At 40.6% G+C, this 20,926-nt stretch overlaps 1 protein-coding gene and 1 long non-coding RNA gene across 3 annotated transcripts in view; one reads left to right on the plus strand and one right to left on the minus strand.

Annotated features, from left to right (window-relative positions):
• Positions 1-20,926, plus strand: part of LOC101740303 (protein madd-4) — a 411,429-nt gene that overhangs the window by 147,830 nt on the left and 242,673 nt on the right. The gene's annotated exons all lie outside the window — the stretch shown is intronic.
• Positions 1,983-5,783, minus strand: LOC134201592 (uncharacterized). The gene is made up of 2 exons (XR_009976945.1): positions 4,359-5,783; positions 1,983-3,764 (listed from the first exon to the last, which is right to left on the minus strand). It is a non-coding gene; the product is annotated as an uncharacterized LOC134201592 (long non-coding RNA).

Here is a 20,926-nt window from a genome sequence, read left to right on the forward strand (position 1 = left end):
ACATTCTCTATAAATGTGGAAAATTTCCTACTTTTCCGTCCGCAAAAATTTCGTTAAAAGTGTTTGCTTCACGTATTAATATATAGACACTCAGGGGGTCGCGATTCCAGTGGTAGATGCAGCGTAGCACTACCCTTGCTGAGCCCCGTGAGCACACGTAAATGTTCTGTGAAGCTAGTATAGCCTCATTAGATTACTAGCAGTAGATAAGTGTATAAGTAAGCTGGTGGTAGGACCACTTGTGAGTCCGCACGGGTAGGTAGCACCACCCCGCCTATTTCTACCGTGAAGCAGTAATGCGTTTCGGTTTGAAGGGTGGGGCAGCCGTTGCAACTATACTGAGACCTTAGAACTTATATCTCAAGGTAGGTGGCGCATTTACGTTGTAAATGTCTATGGGCTCCAGTAACCATTGAAAACCAAGTGGGCTGTGAGCTCGTCCACGTATCTAAGCAATAAAAAAAGAAAAGAAAAGAAAAATATGATACGCTTAGGATTAGTAAAGAATATCATTGAATGATACTTCTAGGTAACCATTTCAAGCAATCTTCTGATGCATGAACAACAAAACGATCGCGAATCTAAGTAATTAAAACTATATTCAGATTGTTAAATGAAGGTTGCTTTTTTTGGGTTATAATAACCTCCTCCAACTTGCTTCGATAATCCTCAATGCTGAAGGTCGTGGCCTCATTTAATAACTTTCTCCTGGATTATCTTGCGCCAGGTATTCCCTATTCTTGGCTGCGCGGATGGTATCGTAATATATCAGGTATTAGAGCAAAGAAAAATGAAAGTTTTTAGGATGTATAGGCAGGCGATCGAATTAAAAAGGGTGCGTGTACTTATGTACGCGCGTAAGAAGTTATACTTTATTTTTATTAAATTTATTTCTTTTTATTTTTTTATTTTAATCAATTTGAATAAAAATCGATTAAACAACATCCTCAAACACGCATATTGGACATCCCTTTTCTTGACATCGTATAAATTCGGTAATTCTCGGTACGGTTCGGAAAGTTCACCTGCGGCTATATTCAGACTCGCCAAGTTACGTCAGTCGTATTGTAATGAGCGATTTAGTGGGCAACTTCATTCTGTTAATTTTGTGTCACGGTGCGCGCGCACCGTAAAATTTCACTCTTATCAATTTTTCATAACGCGCCTAGAGAAGTATAACTTCAAAAATATACACAAAAAATCTTCGTTTTAAAAGTCTATTCAAAGTGAAGCTTTTACGACAATTTTCTCTGTTTGAACGCTTACGAAAGCACGATTAGAAATTCATATAATTACATAGTTAATACAATGTTTGCTTTTCATAATGACGCCTTAATTCCAATACGTTTGTAAAGGCCGTAACTACCATATAATTTGGTGAATAATTAAGAGACCCTAGCTCTTCGAAATTTCTAGTATTTTTACATCATGGATGTGTGGATGGATGGATGGATATACTCTTGACTAAACCAATGCTCGCCCACCTGTCCTGGTGAAATTGAAAAGGCCTCAGGGCCACCAGTAATCCTTCAATCATAATAAAAACAACAGAGGCAAAATGAAACGATAAATATAGCTTTAATTATGTCTATAAGTCGCAAAAGCCTAAGTAAAAACTAATTAAATTTCATTTTGCTGATACCTAACAGAACAACGAATAATTAGCCTAAAACAGTTGATTGATAACTAAACCAAAACATTGATAAATTAATTATCTGAAGCTTCGAGATCCATACAAGGCCAGAATTAAATATATCAATGTTTGTGATTAGTAATTATTCAAAGCAAAAGAACATTCACACACATATGCAAGAATTACAATGAAGACTTTGGTAATAAAGAAAAAAGTAAGATTTTCCACCGAGCGAGTGAATTAGCTCGGTAGACCGACGCTCCAAATGTTGTTCTTTAGAACTTGTATAAGCATATGTAAGCTTAGGGTAGATATTATCTTGTTGAACACCAAGTAAAACGATGTCACCTTTTGATTCCTGATTTAATCAACAATATGTTATCTTAACAATTCACTTTAACACTTGTCCAACTTTAACCAGTACGTACAACAGTCACTGAATCACACAACGTAACAAGGATATAGTAAGTGCACCAGGCAAGCGCAGTCCAACGAATGTTCATTGCGAGGCACGTACCGCCTTTTTATACTGGCCGGCGCAGCTGGCTTATTTATGAGTCACTTCTGTTGCACCTGTTGTTTATGAGTCGAACGACATGGCCGGCGCACCTGGCTTGTGTGAGTCACTCCTATTGCACGTGCTAAACAGAAATATCGTTAACGCCGTCACGGCCATACTGACGTGCGCTCGTCCTCGTGCGCGCATTCTTATGGTATGTCTGTGACCAACAAACGTGTTCGTTCATCCTGACATTAACGGATGCAACTTAAAACGTGGTCTATGATATTAACAATCTAGTACGGTTCGGTTCGCATAATTCTTCAGAAAATCCTATACTGGCTATAAATAACCTTCAGACTGCTTACATACCTGGGCCAGTTCATTTAAAACTCTTCAGGTATGTAAGTATGTCCCTTTTAACTTAGACCGGAATTGTTATCCCTTCAGTTTTTCGAACTGGACCGGATAATGCTAGACCGAATCGCAATCCCTGTAGCTAATTGTTGTGGCTAATCTGGATGAAAATCCCTATAGCCAAGCCATTGGACCGGACAGACCCTTCAATGACTTCACACTTTTTTTTTTTTTTTTCTCTTTTTTTTTTTTGCTAGTCCGGATTAACATCTCTCTAGCCACATACAATTCTCTTTTTTTTTTTTTTTATCTGCGTGTACGGTAGCGTTTGTTAGAACATCTCTTAAACCAGAACATTTATACGGAATTTCTTCAGAAATAGTGCGAGACCGACCATCGTTTTCTACATTTCCAACACCTGCACCTGAGGTGCCTGAGCTTACAGACATTGTATCACTACCCGCAGACTATGTTTGCTGTATCGTTATTTGCGGACAAAAATGTCGCTTCTATTGTCAGTGATAGAGTCGTCATCATTAAGATCAGTTTCATGAACAAGATTACTTAACCCATCTGTGTACGCCGTCACGTCATCGTCACTATAATTTTCAGAAATTTCTAGTAGTCTGACGGGCCTCGAGGTACTTCGCGTAAGTTTTCATGGGGAACTTTGTACACTAGAACCATTTACATGTCTCAACTTATACCTATCGTTTTCCAAAACTGCAGATGATTGAAAGATTACTGGTGGCCCGGAGGCCTTTCCCGCTTCACCAGGACGGGTGGGCGAGCAAAGGCTCAGCCAAGAGGGGTGGGATTTGCTAACAACTGCCCGAGCGCCTCCGCAGGAGACCTAACAACTCAAGAGCAATTGCTTCGCGAATGAATCTACTACCGGATCGGAATCGCGACCCACTGAGAAGATCCGGCGAGAAACTCAGTGGGCTGATGCATGGGTTAGGTTGCACGTCGACCTCTTTGTCGAGTTCGACGAGTACGATTACTGGGGTTCCTCAGCCTGCTCCTAGTGTTAGAGCTGAAGGTATCTAATGCAAGAGTTATTGGATCTGATGGATCCGTAAGGACGTGTCTAGGGTGACTACGGTGACTTGTTCATGAAACCGCTTACCATTGAATAAATTACTATGGCTTTGTTTTATAAGACTACATTCTGACCCTGAATGGAACATAAAGGGGGAGCCAAAACCACTTATCTGTAACACACTGAAGCTCTGGAACACACGTTGACGTCTCTGGTTGGACCTGCCACAGCACCTGGAGCAGTGTCGTTTTTCTTCTTGTAGCGCATGGAACACCCAGAAGCTACATGGCTCGCATCACCGCACACGTAACAGCCGACTTGCAGGTGAGAGCCGGGCGCCCACGGATGAGGAGGTTGTTCAGGTTTTGCAGGCTGTATTTTTGTGAGGCAAGTAGCAGCTCGAGCCTTAAGCGAATGTGTGAGAGTCAAAATTAAATCGACACCATCCAATACTTCAACTACTTTAAACGGCCCTTTAAACTTCGTATCTAATTTCGTTTGATTATGCTCTTCGTATTAATGTGTGGACGAGCTCACAGCCCACCTTGTGTTAAGTGGTTACTGGAACCCATAGACATCCACAGCGTAAACGCACCACACACCTTGAGATAGAAGTTCTAAGGTCTCAGTATAGTTACAACCGCTGCCCCACCCTTCAAACCGAAATACACCACTGCTTCACGGCAGAAATAGGCAGGGTGATGGTACCCGTGCGGTCGATGGCACTATACGGAGCACCCGTCTGGTGCCACGTCCTTACCCACGAGAACGTCGCCGCGCTGCGACGCCGGCAGCGCGCGATCGCAGTCAGAGTTATTCAATGATACCTCACAGTCTCCTACGAGGCGGCGCGCCCTAGCGCAAGTGCAGCCGGAGCGCGGGGGCTCCAATATCGGCAGTCCGTGCTGGAGGCGTGATCTCGTCGTTTGGCGGACCCGTCGGCCGGCCTCCGTACCGTCGAGGCGATCTGCCCGGTTCTCGCGGACTGGGTGGGCCGCGACCGCGGAAACTCACCTCCGGCTACCTGTGCAGACTCACAAGACAATTTACCACCATGCAAACTTCTTACCGCAACAAATCTTACCAGCCACCACGCAAACTACAATTTTACGGGTTCCACCTCTCTTACACGATGTTACTCCCACACTGAGGAAGCCAACCGCGAACACTTGTCAAGCACGCACAAGCACGCACTTCACCGGAAAAACATGCATCCGCCAGCGGAACCCGAACACCGCCGCATCGCCAGGCACGAACGCACCGGACGTCTTATCTTACAGGTCACGACGACTTCAGATGTGTCAATTTTTCTTCCCCACGGAAACTTGCTTGCTTTCTTGTTTGCTTGCTTGCTGGAGCCCGAAGTCATCGAACGTGTAGTGTTATTGGTATTGAATCGAGTAGATTCTAAAATTTCAGCGACAATTCACAGTCTCATGTCCTGGTTTACTGTACTAGTGCCATCTAACTCTAGCAGTAGTCATTGGCTTAAAAACGATTCGTGTCGGAACTACCCACTCGTCATGACAGATCCATTATTGCGATCGAAGTTTCACTTGAGATTTGCACTTGCCTTAATTTCTTGCAATAGCTTGTTACGTGTTGTATTTCCGTTAGTAAATGCCATGTGATGAAGTCGACAGTCAAACTGGGCAACATGAGCCAGAACGTAAGATGTGACGATTTCTTCGTGGCTCAGATCTTCCATCGAGGTAACAGAGACGTTATTACGCGACTTACGTATGCTGCATTCACGCTCTTGTGGCGTACCACTACTAGTATTCTGATCTGCATCATGTTTTTTTTTTGCTGTACTTCGAACATGTTCAAACACGTCACGCCAGTGAGAGTAGAGTCCTGATCCCACTTCTGATGTAAGCTTAGGGTAGATATTATCTTGTTGAACACCAAGTAAAACGATGTCACCTTTTGATTCCTGATTTAATCAACAATATGTTATCTTAACAATTCACTTTAACACTTGTCCAACTTTAACCAGTACGTACAACAGTCACTGAATCACACAACGTAACAAGGATATAGTAAGTGCACCAGGCAAGCGCAGTCCAACGAATGTTCATTGCGAGGCACGTACCGCCTTTTTATACTGGCCGGCGCAGCTGGCTTATTTATGAGTCACTTCTGTTGCACCTGTTGTTTATGAGTCGAACGACATGGCCGGCGCACCTGGCTTGTGTGAGTCACTCCTATTGCACGTGCTAAACAGAAATATCGTTAACGCCGTCACATATTATGCTTATTTTGAAACTGTCAGATATTTTGTTTATCATATTATATTGCCTTTATAGGCCGACGAGCACACGACCCACTTGATGTTGAGTGGTTACCGTCGCCCATGGACTTCAGGAATGCCAGAGGCAGAGCCAAACCTCTGCCTACCGTTAAGTATTCTCCACAAGCCTCGTGTCAGTGATAGCTAGTTACCAACCAAATTAAAACCAACTGACCGCGCGCATAAGCTTTCTGCTCATTGTCCCACCTGAAAATTTACATCTAAACCAATATTAGCATTAGCCCGTTTTCTTTTTCCGACTGTCAGGATTGCGAACATAAAACATCGAAAATTGTCATACAAAAACAACAGAATTAAAAAAAAGCCACTTAACGTAAAAAAGCACATAACACGTAACGTAAAACAACTTTGTTAATTTGAAAGTTTAATCGTTTATAGTGAGAGCTCGTCACAAGGTCTGCCCGTAACATGTTCGGGTAAACAGAATTAATCAAAAAAGGTGCACGTGGAAGAAGTGAAGTTTGGCGGTAGGCAGCGGCTTGGCTCTGCCCCTGGCATTGCTGAACTCCATGGGCGACGGTGACCACTCACCATCAGATAGGCCGTATGCTCGTCTGCCTACAAGGACAGTAAAAAAAAATCATATTACGGTTTCACGAAAACGTTAATGCTTAAAATTCCTCCCGAAGCTTGCAATTTGAAAACTGAATTAAAAATCTAAAAGCCATCAAAATTTAATTCAACTTGTTTTACGGTGTGCAGTATTGTGGTTCTCTTCATTTTTCATTCTTAAATCAAATTTATCTTGTAATAGAGAATGCTGTGTATAAGAAAACCACCCAGTTCGCTTTGTCCTTTCCCTCCCTCCACGGCGAGTTACGAGACGCTCTATCTATTTTCTCACTCTCGCTCTTCCCAAATTGTATCTTTTCTCTCTAGCCGTAACGAATTTGTCGCGAGTTAAATTTTACTCTCAAGGCGCCTTAGGAAGTTTCACTTTTAAAAAGTATCACATATCTTGTGTTCTGTGATAGCTACTCGCTACAAAAGTGTGTGTTTGGTGTATAAGATTCAGTTATTATGTGCAGCAATTAGTCTCAGGATAGTAAGCAAGACAATAAAGTAATTACTGCAATTGAGTCCTAGGCTATCGTTCCACGCGTTTAACAATCACCGCCCCCATAGAACGGCGACCAGAGACCAGCTGTTCTTACTTAAACTACTCCAGCCCACTGAGTTTCTAGCATGATCTTCTCAGTCGGTCGCGTTTCCGATTCAGTGGTAGATTCTGTGAAGCACTGCTCTTGCTAGGGCCAGTGTTAGCAACACTCCCGATTTGAGCCTCGTGATCTCACTTACACGTCAAGGAAAAGCAGAAATAGCTTCTCAAGATAAGGTAAGATATAGCGGGCATTGGAGTGGCTGATAAATTTACACTTAAATTAAGAGAAACAATAAGAACCTTAGTCTAATTAGAGGCCAGTGTATAGGATTTTTTTCTAAATAAATACAGTACCCGGCGATAAATATCACACATCGACTGTTAGAAAGAAACAATCGGCTAATTTCGGCTTTGTAGAGCGTTGTCTCTGTCGCACGAAACACTAACAGTTAGCTTAGTGTGGATTTTTCAACTTCTCGTTCGCGTAACAGCGCCTCTAGCGGCAAACAAGGAAAGCTGTTCCAAGTTCTTTTTTTATTGCCTTTTTAAGTAGACGAACGAGCATACGGTCCACCTGATGGAAAGTTGTCAACGGTGTTTATGGATATCAGTAACGCTAGGGGCAGAGCAAAGCCGCTGCCTACCATTAAGTACTCTCCACGAGCCTCGTTTGAAGAAGGACATGTCATAGCGCTCGGAAAATTTGAGTTAACTTTTACGCGGTCGAGAAGTTAAAAAAACTCGCACTAAGCACACAGGATCTGCATCGATTCGTGTTGGAATCAGTTAAAGGTATTTTTTTTATTCCCGATCCTGCGGACAGAATGGAAAGCGGTCGACGTCGCCCCAAACACGTCATTTCGGATCCTCCCGATCCACTAACGGTGCTTTTAGGTACCTCAAGCACAGGTAGTCGTTCTCATCGAACCCGTCGCTTATGACGAAGGGCTCGACGAGTGAATTAATCCTCAGACACAGTCCACTGAGTTTCTCACCGGGTCTTCTCAGTGGGTCGCGTTTCTGATCCGCTGGTAGATTCTACGAAGCACGGCTCTAGCTAGGGTTCGTGTTAGCAACGTCGTCAGGTTTAAGCGCCGTGAGCTCACCTACTAGTTAAGGTTACGCTGAAATAGCCTCTCAAGGCTCTCAGCTAGGTAGGAACAAAAAAAAGGTATTTCTTAGTACTCGTAGCATTGATGGGAATTTCTGGTTTGCGACGTCCCTGTCTACCCCGGAAACATAGATGAATAAACAGTAGCGAAACGTGCTTGATGTTTGTCGAACGCGTCACTCCGTGATACCCCTCGTACAAACATACAAACACATTTCTTTCCATCGACAGCAAACATTTGACATTGAGCCCTGTTGTTCATTTTGGGTTCGTTAAATAGGGTGGACAGACGAGCCGTTTTCGAAGCCGCGTATGCGATTGAGACGACTCAGCACTCTATTAAATCACAGACTGACCTTGGGAGATAACGTATTAATTGATTTTAAAACAACTGATGTTCTAATATTTAATTCAGCAAGCAAGAAATGAGTAAGAGAGGAGTGAGTGTTGAGATGACGGCTGATAGAAGAGAATGGAAGAAAAAAAATACCTGTGCAGACCCCTCTTATTGGGATAAGGTGGAGAAAGTGAGACAGAGAGAGAGAGAGAGAGAGCAAGCGAGAGATTAAATTCGAATTTTCCAGATTTTTATACATAGGACTATGCGAATATCAATGCCACAATACACTCTGAGATATATAGTCGAAGTTACATTTAGTTTTAACTGAAACCCATGACTGCTTCGCGACAGAAGGTGAAACATTATTAATAGTGATTACATAAATTTATTAACTGTTTATTGTATTGCTATTTAGGGCGGTTGATGGTTGATGGTGAGTACGACGGACGCGCGTTAAAAACGCGACGTTTTTCCCGCTCGTCAGTAACACGTCAAGTTCGTTAGCCTTTCGTACCTGTACGCGATGTCTTTACTTTATCACTTCCTAGAAGCGAAGATACACAATATGCTTATGAAGTCATTGTATACCATGACGTATGTTAAAAAAGCTTTTCAACGTATGGAGCTTTTTGACGCGGATTTAACTGAGCGGCTTTGAGTTTTCATTAGTATTTAGTGGAGATAATAATTTATTTTCTTGAGGTGTTATTTTCTGTATTGACGACCTCCAGCCTACGTGCTGTGAAGTGTCTACTAGAGATGCTCCAATGAATTCTGTTTCTCATATTGAGACTTGAATTCTAAGTCACTTACATATAAGCACTGATTTATTTTTAGGAATGTAACCTGTCAATGTGTCGGAAATATAAAAGGATTGGTAGCTTTTTGCAGGGCCAAGACAAAACTGTTTCTTTGAAAGGGATTGAAGTCTTAGAAAAGCGCTGTGCACGGTGTGTACAGAGACTCGGAGACTATGTAGAAAATTAAATTATTAAGTTATCAATAGCCATTATATTCTTTCTCATTCTCACTACCTTTTGATCCTATTAATTAAAAAATTTTTATGTTTGGTATTTTACCATGCATGTGGCTTAGGTTTTATTGAAAGATGTCTAATGGTAGTTGGTAGGTAGTTGAGGAGCTCATGAGCGATTAATAGAATCGGTACACGCTATTGAGTTGAACCGTAGCAAATACATCTAGGTATCGGTAAATCACCTCAAAATCACGAATGGTTTCCATGACCTTCGCTTCAGATCTGCATTTGAAATAAATATATCGAGGGGTTGAAGGTTATTTATTTTTAGCGACATTTCACTTAACCTGCGACATTTATTTTAATTAAAAGTTTGTTTTATTTTGCATCAGCATCAACAGTTTGATGTTTTTAATTGAATGTCAATTAAGATTATTCCATTGAAATAGCTGAAGAAGTTTTTTTGTTATGATATTTTTTCCAAATTTTAAATGGTGCTCCTGTGAAGTTGTAAAAATGTCATTTAAATCAAATGGCCTTTCACCCCTCGATCGGATATATTTTGATTTTTTTTTATTGCTTAGATGGGTGGATGAGCTTACAGCCCACCTGGTGTTAAGTGGTTACTGGAGCCCACATCAACAACGCAAATGCGCCACCCACCTTGAGATATAAGTTCTAAGGGGTCAAGTATAGTTACAACGGCTGCCCCAGCCTTCAAACCGAAACGCATTACTGCTTCACGGCACAAATAGGCAGGGTGGCGGTACCCACTCGCGCGAACTCATAAGAGGTCCTACCACCAGTAAAAAATTCATTTTCCCCTTTTGTCCCTTAGGTCGTCATCAAAATATTTCGCATGATGACTAAACAAAATACAAACATCTTTCGAAGAGTTATATGCGTTCACTCAATAGAGTTGTTATGATGCCTTATTCTTTACTTTTTTCTCCGCCTTATCCCACTAGGTGGCGTCGGCACAGCGAATTTTTATATTCCATTCTCTTTTATCAGCCGTAATCTCATTCCTCTCTCTCTCATATCGTCATTGACACACTCCATCCATGTCTTTTTCGGTCGACCTCTTCTCCCCCTACCTTGCACTACCATTTCCATACATCTCCAAGTCACATGCATCTTCTCTCTACGCATCACATGTCCCTACCACGCTAACCGCTCTTTAATTTGTTGATTACTGGGGCTACTTTCATACCACCTCTTCTTTTTTGATGCCTTATTCATTTATTATATCGTTATCAAACTGTGAAGATTCATTGTATCTTATCTTAAAAAGCGGTACCTTTTAGATTCCTTGCTCAGTTTTATTTGGTCTACGATAGCAGACCATACTAATTTCCAATCGACAGTCAATGGGTACTGTATATATTGATACGTTAGATACAGATACATTAGAATGATACACAGATTGAATTTCTTTTGAAGAACTAGATCCAACGAAATGAGATGACGAAATAATTTCGAATGATTCCAGAGAACGCTAATCGTGTTGGAACAAACGCGAGAATAGAATGATTCCACAGGACACTTACTATAGAACAAACGTAAGAATAGATTGAGATCGAAAATTCCATCAAAAAATTATTAAAGGTGGTGGATTCAGCAAAATACTAGTCAAGACACAGCCATGTCGTTAAAAGCCCATAACATCGGGTATTAACTAAAGAAAGTCGCGCCATTAGAAATGCCCTTTAGAACGATTAAAACGGAAACGACAGGACTATTGTATTGAGATAATTGGGTTCAGAAATGGTAGTGCTATTGCGATGAGCCGAGCATCGAATTCTGTATTGAAGAGTAAGAAATTTTGTGTCAGTCAACAAATTTGAGAATAAATGCCAACAAAACGGTACTCAATAAGATAAAGTACGTTTTTCTCGTTTCTTTAAGTAGTCGCCCGCGCTGGCTTCGCCCAATTGTGTTAACAACTTCTTACGCACGGTTTCGTATGAGAGAACAGTATGTTAGAATTTTCATTATTATTTGCGTAATTATTATAATTTGCTTAATTACTGGTGGTAGGACCTCTTGTGAGGCCGCGCGGGTAGGTATCACCACCCTGCCTATTTCTGCGGTGAAGCAGTAATGCGTTTCGGTTTGAAAGGTGGGGCAGCCGTTGTAACTATACTTGAGACCTTAGAACTTATATCTCAAGGTGGATGGCTCATTTACGTTGTAGATGTCTATGGGGTCCAGTAACCACTTAACAACAGGTGGGCTGTGAGCTCGTCCACCCATCTAAGCAATAAAAAAAATATTGTAGACGTGCTGACGAGCACCTGATACTTAGGCCATAATTGGAGCTTAAAGACCCACGCTGATGGCCTATGTGAGACATAAGACATGAGGTCACGTACTGCTTCTAAAAAAATAAGCTGATAAATGAGTTTACTAACTATTTCTTGTTAAGTAGTTATCAGTGTTCATAGACCTCATAAAGCGAATGCCGACTTGATGCCTTGAGCCAAAAGTCGAAATCTCAATTATATTATATAGTGGCTGTTACTCTCTTCAAATAGAAACCCGTGAGTGCTACGCGGCAGAATTAGACAGTAGTGGGGATAGAAGAAGAGGAAGAGGTAGACCTAAGGAAAAATGTATGAATTGCGTGAAAGGCGGTATGTGTAAGAGGGGAGTGAGCGAAGAAATGGTATATGATAGAGGAGTATGGAAGAAAAAAACATGTTGCGCCGACCCCAGGTGACTGGGAGAAGGGCAGGAGAATGATTATGATGATGATGAGTGTTCCTACAATTAACCGTAACACTACTAATTACAAATTTTCAAGGACAAGTCTTATAATTAGTAGCGATGGATTTGTAAAAACGTAATCGAAAAATGTTGTGTTACTGTTCTCATTGTACATTACGCCTACGGTGAAATCCCTCTCGAGAACGCAGTAGCCTATTTGTACAACTGTAAGATCAGTTTTTTCTCTCTAAAGAATTGTTTAATTTACGTATTTCTGTACAACAGAGACTGCGGTTTGTGATATCTTAAAAAAAAACAGCGTTGTATTACGTTACGGATTGATAGATGCGCTCACGGGTTCAACCTGGGAAGTCGTCGTGGCCTAAAGGATAAGACGTCCGGTGCATTCGTATGTAGCGATGCACCGGTGTTCGAATCCCGCAGGCGAGTACCAATTTTTCTAATGAAATACGTACTTAACAAATTTTCACGATTGACTTCCATGGTTAAGGAATAACATCGTGTAATAAAAATCAAACCTGCAAAATTACAATTTGCGTAATTACTGGTGGTAGGACCTCTTGTGAGTCCGCACGGGTAGGTATTACCACCCTGTCTATTTCTGCCGTAAAGCAGTAATGCGTTTTGGCTTGAAGGGTGGGGCAGCCGTTGTAACTATACTGAGACCTTAGAACTTATATCCCAAGGTGGATGGCTAATTTATGTTGTAGATATCTATGGGTTCCGATAACCACTTAACAGTAGGTGGGTTATGAGCTCGTCCATCCATCTAAGCAATACAAAAAAAACTTGCTAACACTAGCTCTAGCAAGAGCAGTGCTTCGCTGAATCTACCACCGGATCGGAATCGCGATCCACTGAGAAGATCCGGCGAGAGACTCAGTGGGTTGTGTGATAGGCTAGTTTTTACAGCGAACTATTGTCGACGTCGCTCTAAGCACGTCATTACAGATCCTCCCGATCCATTAATGGTGCTTTTAGATACCACAAGCACCGGTCACCGTCCTCGTCGAACCCGTCGCTTGCGACGAAGGGCTCGACGAGTGAATTAACCCATACATACAGCCCACTGAGTTCCTCGTCAAGGATATGCTGAAATAGCCTCTCAAGGCTATCAGAATAGGAAAAAAAAATCACCGAACTCTTCATCGTATTCACCGAGTTTGACAGGAAATATGACCAATGCTTGGAGAGCTTAAAAGGATCGAATATGGATCCGACACAACTTGTTTAACAGTTTTAAATTGACAACACCGACAATAAAATTGTAACCGTTAATGTAACTTTACTAATTGATGTACATAAAAGTTTATTTTTAATTAAATCAATAAAACAGGTTATACTTTGCTTGTTCGTTAAATATAGGAAAGTAAATTAAATGAATTAAAATAAGATTTGTGCCCATCAAACTTGTAGCCTCACGATCACATTACCACTAGGCTGTAAGCAAGTCTTGTACTAAATCGAAATACATTATATAAGCGTTCTATACATAACAATAAATACCAGATGACCCAATTTCTAAATTATGCCTTTGACATTCTTACCCCTATATTTTACTTTCAACCGTTTTTCTCTTCTAGCCTTGTATATGTAAGGGTTATTCTCCTATAACGATATCATAACTTAGGCTTTTATGTAATTGCTTTAATGTAAGGCGGTTTTCAGGGAGTGAGAAAAAAAAAGTGAGTGTGTTTTTTTGGGTAGGTTTGAGATAGAATGGAAAAGAGCTAGTACATAAAATGCATTAATTTTAACATAGTAAAATGATGATGGTTAGCCTTAAGAATAATGTGATACGTCACGTAAGTAAATGTGCGGTAGGCTCATCTGATAATAAGTAGTTACTGGGGCCCTTACCACCTTATGACATAAGTTCGAAGGCTAAGGAATCTTATACTTCAGATACTTTTACTTACTCACCCATGCGGGTGCTACAAAAATCGAAGAAAAGTTTCTAGAAATGTCTATTTCAATAACATTCAATAATTCAGTCAATTTGAGTAATTCAGTAATCCTAGAAATTCCCGAATGAATCGCAAAAAGTACAATTCGCACCTTTAGAATTATAAAGACCTAACTCAAAAAAAAGGTTTTTTGGAAAACATCGATTAAAGTTCTCAAACCGAAAAAACGTAGAGGAAGGGGACGGAGTGAAAGAGACCGATGGATAGCTTTGTCCCTTTATAAGCTACTTCTGGTCATTTGATTACCAAGAGTCGCTGAAAAAGGTCGTTCTAGGTCTATTGTTTGAATTAAAGACGAAATCCAAAAATTTCGAAAAGGGTCTCTATAATTCTAAAGGTGCGAATTGTAGTTCAGACTTACAAAAAACTTAAGAAAATATACAAAATTTTAATATTCCCATGTGACATAGCCCAAAATGCACTTTTCGTTTTCAGAGAATTTTATCCAGGATTTAAAATCTTTCTTGTTAATCTCTGTTATATCTCTGAAGCTACTCAACAATGAAACGTTTTTGGAAGATGTCGATGCAATTCAAATCTTATATGGAAATTATCTGGTAGGCCCGAATGTTGTTATACTGAACTTGTACATATTCAACCTTATCTTGGTAATGTCGCTAGCGCCATTCAGGTATCTGTCAAATGTCTAAGGTTCGATGACGACTACCGCTAAACCTAATTACACATACTGCTCCTCCTTACGTCCTAAATCTTCAATACTGAAAATCGTGACCTCTGTGGGATTTTAGAATCTTCCGGCGGACAGAATTACACATACACACCCTGAAATCTGCTGACGTAATGTTTAGAATTAAATGAAATATTCGCTCAATTGGCAGTTACAACGGCTGCCCCACCCTTCAAACCGAAACGCATTACTGCTTCACGGCAGAAATAGGCAGGGTGGTGGCACCTATCCGCGCGACTCACAAGACCACCAGAAAAGTTACTGGTGGTAAGCCGCTGTAACTATACTTGAGACCTTAGAACTAATATCTCAAGGTGGGTGGCGCATTTACGTCGTAGATGTCTATGGGTTCCAGTTACCACTTAACACCAGGTGGGCTGTGAGCTCGTCCACCCATCCAAACAATAAAAAAAAATTTGGCATCAAGAATGCTTACAATCATATTTATTTTCCATACAACTCCAATATGTGCGTCACTATTTAGGTAGAAAACAGAAAGCGTACGTATGGCTTATAGCAGCCTTCTTAACACAGATCATGAGGTCCTACAGCAGCTACAGAAGATTTACTAAGGAACATAAGTAATATGAGCATACAATTCGTTTCACAAATGATAAACCTCTATTAGCTTTACTGGTGGTAGGACCTCTTGTGAGTCCGCGCGGGTAGGTACCACCGCCCTGCCTATTTCTGCCGTGAAGCAGTAATGCGTTTCGGTTTGAAGGGCGGAGCAGCCGTTGTAACTATACTGAGACCTTAGAACTTATATCTCAAGGTGGGTGGCGCACTTACGTTGTAGATGTCTATGGGCTCCAGTAACCACTTAACACCAGGCGGGTTGTGAGCTCGTCCACCCATCTAAGCAATAAAAAAAAAACCTTTTCCTTGGTAGGGTAAAAATAAAGGCGCGACGTATGCACGAGCCCCTACTATAACTATTTAGAGATCAAAGGGTTCGATAGTTTCTCGATACACCGTTACTTTAACATAATGATATTTGATGTTTTGAATTTTCACTTAATGTTGGTTAGGTTCAGGTGTGCTGTGGCTTTATTATTGTTGAACTAGCGGCTCACAGCTTTTCACGGCAGTTCTAAATAGTCATCGGAGCTTAAAGATGTTAATCTATAATATATTAATACGTGAAGCAAAAACTTTGTATCCCTTTTTATGAAAATTGCGCGGACGGAGGAGTATGAAAATTTCCACACTTATAGAGAATATAGAGAAGAAGTGCACAATACTAATTTTTTTTTTAAATAATGCATAAAAGGTACATTAAATCAATAAAGAAAACATTACACACACTACATACCATGTATTTGATGCACACACGCATGCATACTATTTATTGTCAAACTTTTGTTCTTGACGTCTGTTGTCAAATTGAGAATAGATTAAATATTGTTTATCTTTATTAATATTTTTTATAGTGTAATCTTGGCGAAATTTGTGATTGTAGAAGTATAAAATACAATCATAATAGTGTACAAACTTACAATTACAATTAATTATAGGAAGTCGTTGGATGCGGAAGGCGGAGGACCGCATTATGTGGAAGGCATTGGGGAAGGCCTATGTTCAGCAGTGGGCAGATAAAGGCTGATGATGATGATGATGATGATGATAGGCGAATTTCGACTACTGCGGGACCTCTAGTACTATGAATGTCACCATCAAATTTAAGACATGAGTAAGGTCACAGTTTTAACAGTACACCGGCTACCTAACGCTTCAAACCGAAACGCGTTACTGCTTCACGGCAGAAATAGGCAGGGCGGTGGTACCTACCTCTGCGGATTCACAAGACGTCCTTCCACCAGTTTTGATCATCGTTTTTACCTCGATCGAATTAAAATAGCCATTACAATATTAGTGACCAACATAGCGTAGCTACGTCGAAAACAGTTTCACGAAACTGGATTTATAGCTGGCATATTCCTTTGAACCGTGTGGGATGCCGCAGGGACGAAAGGATAGCTTCGTAAAACGAGACGCACATTGTCCGTTTGTGGTTTAAATTTTTAACAGACTTCTAAATTCAAAATAAGACTGACTGGTGGTAGGACCTCTTGTGAGTCCGCACGGGTAGGTTACCCCGCCTATTTCTGCCGTGAAGCAGTAATGCGTTTTGGCTTGAAGGGTGGGGCAGCCGTTGTAATTATACTGAGATCTTAGAACTTATATCTCAAGGTGGTTGGCGCATTAACGTTGTAGATGTCTATGGGCTCCAGTAACCACTTAGCATCAGGTGGGCTGTTAGCTCTTCCACCCATTTAATCAATAAAAATAAATAAATAAGAGAAACGTTCTCAATTCGACTGTATTAACTGAAAATATATCCAATCTTGTTTTTTTTTCTTCTTACCTACGCTGTTAGCCTTGAGAGGCAATTTCAGCTTCGCCCTAACATGTAGGTGAGCTCGCGGGGCTCAAACCTGACGACGTTTCTAACACGAACCCTAGCAAGAGCCGTGCTTCGCAGAATCTACCACCGGATCGGAAACGCGACTCACTGAGAAGATCCGGCGAGAAACTCAGTGGGCTATGTCTGTGGGTTAATTTACTTCGAGCCCGTCATCGGAAGCGACGGGTTCGACGAGAACGATGACCGGTGCTTGAGGTACCTAAAAGCACCGTTAGTGGATCGGGAGGATCCGAAATGACGTGTTTTGGGCGACGTCGAATGCTTTCCATTCGGTCCGCAGGATCGGGTATGTCAATCTTGAATGTATACCGGTATAAGCAACTTTATTGGCCAATAGAATAGTAGAAAATGATACACAATATTTTGTGGTATTAAATCATTTATTTATAAGCGAACGTTGAGAAAGAATCATTTCTCAAGAGCCTCGGCGTCTCAGCTCCAAGATAAAACAGAATGTATCTTATCGAGTAATTTACGACAATTAATCGGTAATTAATCAATGCCCCTCTATATTTCATTAATCTTATCAGAGGCCGTTAATTAAGTATTTGGAAACTGTATCAGATTTGTGTTTTGTTTGGGATTTGATTTACTATGTCTTTGATCTTCGTTCAGGGTTTGAAAGAAAAAACTATATTAATTAAGACTTGTTCAGAAATCTGAGGATATATTCATTTAGATGAACAGAAATTGTGCGATAATTGTCGGGTAGATCCGAATTTTACCATGAAATATGAGGTTCAAATGAAAGTCAGCACCAATCTATCAGTAATGTTAACTACAGGAGATGTAATCATCTACATATTTATAAGTGAAGCAAAAACTTTGTATCCATTTTTACGAAAATTGCGCGGACGGAGGAGTATGAAATTTCCCACACTTATAGAGAATATAGAGAAGAAGTGCACAATGCTAATATTTTTTTTAAATAATGAATAAAACATACTTTAAACCAATAAAGAAAACATTACACAACTACATACCATGTATTTGACGCACACACGCATGCATACTATTTAGGTATTGTCAAACTTTGGTTCTTGACGTCTGTTGTCAAATTGAGAATAAATTAAATATTGTTTGTCTTTGTTACTATTTTTTACAGTGTAGTAATTGCTATTGTGATAATAGAAGTATAAAATACAATCATAATAGTGTACAAACTTACAATTCTAATTAATTATAGTCGAATTTCGACTACTGCGGGACCTGTAGTTTATTTAGTTGTATCAACTAACTGATCGCCGATTTAGAGTCAAAACATCGTCACCAAACTAAAGATCTCGAGGTATTCGAAGTATATTTCTCGAGTATCCGTAACGTTAAAAACTGTTCTAGGACATTAAAAAACGTTGACTTTAAATATTAATCATAACTACAAGCATATCACGCACGGTTATTCGGTCCCAATTTAGGATTCCCATGTGTTATTGGTACCAGAGACTGATAATCATACTGACATACGTTCAAACTATGGAGGGTAAAGGTAAGGAGAACCGTCTCTGTGTGTGAAAAAGTGTCCGTTAAAATCTGCTAAACAAGGGTGGCGCTACAGTAGCAACCGGGTAAATTAAAAAAAAGGCGCTGAAAGTTATTAGAATAAGATAGAGAAATAAAAAAGGACGAAAGAACTGTAAGCACTACAAAATTACAAAAAGTATTATATTTAAAGCTGATAATAAGAAAATGACATCGATATCTCCATGTTTTACCACAGCAATAATTTTAGGTTATATTGACGAAATTAGCTTGGACTACGTAAACATGTGAGGTCTGTATATATTACACTGTCACTAACTACTCTAGTCATTAAATACATTAAATTTCCTAACTCAGCATACTTCAATCAGTTAACAACTGCTCAACTCATATCATACCCTGTGTCTATGCTAGCGCCATTTTGGAGGATTTTTGAACTGTTATTTAGTGCTGAAAGTGGGACACTTTTTTAAGCTTCTCCCATATGAGAGTTCAAATATATACATATATAGATAATGACCATCCAAATAAAGGGCAAACAAGCCCTGCCTATTTCTGCCGTGAAGCAGTAATGCGTTTCGGTTTGAAGGGTGGGGCAGCCGTTGTAATTATACTTGAGACCTTAGAACTTATATCTCAAGGTGGGTGGCGCATTTACGTTGTAGATGTCTATGGGCTCCAGTAACCACTTAACACCAGGTGGGCTGTGAGCTCGTCCACCCATCTATGCAATAAAAAAAAAACATCACACGAAGGTTTGGCCGATATGGGAATCGAACCCACGAGCCTTGGCGCAACAATCAGTGCTCTAGCTACTGCACCAACAAGTCATAAATAAAGAACTCATTAATTCTTATAATTCAATCATCGGCGTATTTGAATTTGGGATCCAAACTGGCGCTGGGACGATTCGAATTAGAATGAATTATTGCATCAGTTGCCTACCGTATTTAAAATTTAATTACTTAAATTCGTTCTCGCCATACTACAACTTTACAATAAACCATTGACAAGGGCTACTCGGATTTATTTTCACTACTCACTGGTGGTAGGACCGACCTCTTGTGAGTGCCCGCGGGTAGGTCCTACCACCGCCCTGCCTATTTCTGCCATGAAGCAGTAATGCGTTTCGGTTTGAAGGGTGGGACAGCCGTCGTAGCTACACTTGAGACCTTAGAACTCATATCTCAAAGTGGGTGGCGCATTTACGTTGTAGATGTCTACGGGCTCCAGTAACCACCTAACACCAGGTGGACTGTGAGCTCGTCCATCCATATAAGCAATAAAATAAAAACACGCACACACACACGTGACAGTTATCTAAAAATATTTTATCCATGAGATCTGCGAAAGAGGTAGGCGTATACTTACTACATTTTATGCCGAACTCAAAAAGAAAATTCTCACAATTTCCATTAGAATTTTTCGACTATCTTATTGTGGTTAGATTAATGTGGTCCGGTCCGTTTGTTTATCACTTCACATTGATTAGATTTTGGTCGAGTATCCGGACGATCTCATCGTATGTGGGTGTGAGATGTTATCTCACACGTCGCACGGGATTGCGCACACTTCGCTGGCTGTGCGATTTTTCTCAAATTATAGAGCTAAACTTTCAAATTCACTAACTATTAATTTGGAATTTCGCTTCATCTAAAAAACCAATACATTCCACACAAGAATAAGCTCCCAAACGCTAGATATATTTAGAAACATGACGAGATGTAATTGGGACCAAGAACCTCTTAAAATAGAAAGTCATTAGCAACCAATAAAGCGATTATATCCGACAGCCTTTTGTTTTTTTGGGGTGGCCGAACCTCCAAGAGGTCCCCGCGTTTAGGGGGCACGCGGTGTCTGAGAGAATGGGCGGTCCGCAGACCCAAGGGACGCAGTTTAGGACCCTAAGGTCCTAAGTTCTGGCGGTCAATACTACAACCAGACTCGCGGCACCACCCCGAGGACGTCCAACGGGTCGTCAAGGCAATCGTCAACGGCCAATATCCATCCTGGCTTAGCTTAGCTTTCCACACGACCCTTACAACTATCGGAAGCGAAACATCAACTAGTGGGCGTACTAGGAAACTGGAATTGCTCCTAAATTTACATATTTAAGTATCCCTTGTACTTGTCACATGCCCTATTGATCGTATCGCTAAGTTTAACAGCATATTTTATATGCGTTGTTTTGTTCGTTTATAAATTGAAAATTAATTTTTATTTTTATTATCGAACTCGTTTTGGTAGTCGTGAGTTCTTT

This window comes from Bombyx mori, chromosome 28 (genome assembly GCF_030269925.1).
Source record: "Bombyx mori chromosome 28, ASM3026992v2".
NCBI lineage: Eukaryota > Metazoa > Arthropoda > Insecta > Lepidoptera > Bombycidae > Bombyx > Bombyx mori.